Source organism: Nycticebus coucang, chromosome 6 (genome assembly GCF_027406575.1).
Source record: "Nycticebus coucang isolate mNycCou1 chromosome 6, mNycCou1.pri, whole genome shotgun sequence".
NCBI classification, from domain to species: domain Eukaryota; kingdom Metazoa; phylum Chordata; class Mammalia; order Primates; family Lorisidae; genus Nycticebus; species Nycticebus coucang.
The window spans coordinates 75,262,542-75,265,554 of NC_069785.1; the positions used below are offsets into that span (position 1 = coordinate 75,262,542).

Here is a 3,013-nt window from a genome sequence, read left to right on the forward strand (position 1 = left end):
GGGAAGCAGAAGAGATTTGACCAGATGAGCAAATGAGACAGAGACACTGCCCATGTTATATGTTCTGACTCCCGTTGGTTCTGTTTGCTGGGATGGGGGAGGAGCAGGAAAAGGCGTTAGGGCAGAACAGATTAGGTTCTATGACAGTTGAGAAGAGCAGTGAGCCAGCTGCCATGAAAAGGATGGCAGGAAATGTCACAGCCTTTAACAGTTCTTCTAAAACTAGCATGAATATCCCAACATTTATGGTAAGGAAGCTTTTTGTGGGCTGGGTAGTTGCAGGGCCCTTTTAGAGGAAGTACCTTATGTATGGCACAGGGAAACTGTCAAGGGGACAAAGACTAACTTTGTGGAGAACAAACCGAAGGAGAGTAGTTTAAAAAAAAAATTAGGTGAGAATGAGTGAAAAAAGAATCTCGAAAAAATAGTTAATATTGAAAAAATGGAAACCCATGGGAAGCTGTGGGGTCAGAGGAGAAAAGGATCCTGAAGTTAAGAGAGTCGAGGTTCCCCCCAGCATAGGATTCAGGTGCTGCCTTTCTGTGAGTGGAGATGGAGATGCCGGAGACGAGATGCCTCTCCCTCCTACCACTTGCACCGCCCTACCGGCAGCAGCTCCTGGAGAAGATGCAACACTGCTTTCGAGTCTTCTGTGCCATCTTCCTGAGCTTCATCTTTCTCCTGATGCTCTGCCTGTCCCCTTTGCACTGGGTGTGTCTTTTGGTGGTAGAGGACAAGAAGAAGGTCTTAGTGGGACTCTGGACCATGTGCCACCATGATCTTTGCTGGAGCCACCACACACCAAAGGCACCCTCTGAGTGTTTGCCAAATCTTAGAGTCTCTCCTTGGGAAGATCTGCTCCCTCCCCAGGCTCCCTCTCTCCTCTCCTCAACCTGCCCATTCACAAGCATGGAAGGGTAGCTCCAACCCCAAACAAGGTAAATTTGGCCGACTTTATCTTTGCTAGACTGCTCCAATGACTTAAAAGCCACAGCCCCTTAATTATTGAAAGCTAATGCCTGATGACCTTGTGCTTTTTCTTACCTTTATGCTCATAATTTCCCTCCAAAGAGCAATATTAGTTATTTACACCTTAACGTTACCTCATACTATACCTTACACTACCCCCTCAAGGTTTTACAGTTATAATTACAACTTTTCTCTCATCATAGAATAAATCATTTATTTCCTTTTAAAGGTATTCCACCTGTCAACAAAGAGATAGAAACAGGGCCCCTGGGTGGCGCCTGTGGCTCAGTCGGTGGGGCGCTGGCCCCATATACCGAGGGTGACGGGTTCAAACCCGGCCCTAGCCAAACTGCAACCAAAAAATAGCCGGGCGTTGTGGTGGGCACCTGTAGTCCTAGCTACTCGGGAGGCTGAGGCAAGAGAATCGCTTAAACCCTGGAGTTGGAGGTTGCTGTGAGCTGTGTGAGGCCACGGCACTCTACCGAGGGCCATAAAGTGAGACTCTGTCTCTAAAAAAAAAAAAAGAAACAGGGTCCTTACTGGTGACTGTGAAGCCACTCACTTGGTGGCTACTTACTCTAACTCCATTAGACAAGCTCTGATTCCATCCTCCTGTGCCCCCCACTGCTTCCCTAGGTTCTATGTAGCCTACTGTAAGGGCAGATCACTTCTGCTCCAGGTGTTTCTTTCCCCCTTCCCTTGGCAGACTACCTTCAATTCTCCAGGGCCCTTTTCCTCATCTCTGCTCTCATCATCCTCATTGTTATTATCCACCTCTGCATCTCTTTCACCAAATGGCCGGCTAACAAAACCCACCTAGATCTGAGCACATGAATCCTCTGTTTCATCTCAGGTACAACACAATGAGGTTGGAAAAGTTTGTCCCTGGACTCCTGGTATTTTTTCCCTAGTCTGTGCTATTTCCCCTTCTTTTTACAAGGTAGTCCCCAGCCTCACATGAATACTGCTGTTGTAGGACCCTTGTCTCTTCCCAAAAGGAGGAAAGCGTTTGACAAATTTTCATTCCTTGCAGAACTATTGCTTTTTATTTATTTAAATTTTTTAAAAATATGGAATGCTTCATGAATTTGCATGTCATCCTTGTGCAGGGGCCATGCTAATCTTCTCCATATCATTCCAATTTTAGTATATGTGCTGCTGAAGCAAGCACAAAACTATTGATTTTTAAAGAGGGGACCCTGGAAAGATTATTCCTTACCCGGGGAAAATATCTGATGAATTAGTAGGGAAGGATATTACAGAGTCCTCCTAGCACCCAAAAAATAACCATGTAGATATCTAGCAACTTGGTCTGGTTTACTTACAGACCCCCTTTAATAATCTTCTTCTAGACAAAGCAGATGGAAGCTCTTTGCTCCCTCATCTTGGCTAACTACCAAATGAGTCTTCTCTCTAAGACATAGTTGAGATGGCTGAAGATGACAATGAAGTGCCAGGAGAAGGAGGAGGGTGGAAGGGGAGAGATGGCAGGAGGAGGTTATGCTGGGCGGTGATAGCTTTCATTCTGATCCCAGGGACCTGCTTACTCTTGTGCCTCATTTTGTTCCTGATGCAAGTGAAATTGTCCAGTAAAAACATCTTGGAGCCTCATTTCCTAATAGTCTACCGCCTCAGTTGGTGGGGCAGCAGCGTCTACATAATAGTTGGTGAGTGAATGCTCCTATTAAAGCAGCAAAAGCAGAAAAAAGGCAATTCTGCATGGTTTGTGCTCTCATTCTTTTTTCTTATTTTTGCCTGTTTATTTGGTACATTAGAATTTCACAATTTGGAAAGGGTCTATCAAGAGTCATTTCCATGTCAGGGAACAATCCTTAACAACAAATGCTTCTATTTTTTCCTATAATGAAACCTGAGCCTGCACAGATAGAAGCAAGATTCTAAGAAAAAAAAAAAAAAAGATTCAAAAAGTAGAGGAGTGGGGAGCACGTATAGCTCAGGGGATAGGGCGGTGGCCACATGCACCCAGGCTGGTGGGTTGGAACCTGGCCTGGTCCTGCTGAACAAACAACAACAACAACAACAA

At 45.2% G+C, this 3,013-nt stretch overlaps 1 non-coding gene across 1 annotated transcript; it reads right to left on the reverse strand.

Moving 5' to 3' along the window:
• Nucleotides 1–2,033: 2,033 nt before the first annotated feature.
• LOC128589344 (U6 spliceosomal RNA) lies at nucleotides 2,034–2,140 on the reverse strand. Its single transcript, XR_008380938.1, has one exon. It is a non-coding gene; the product is annotated as a U6 spliceosomal RNA (small nuclear RNA).
• Between the last annotated feature and the right edge of the window lie 873 nt (nucleotides 2,141–3,013).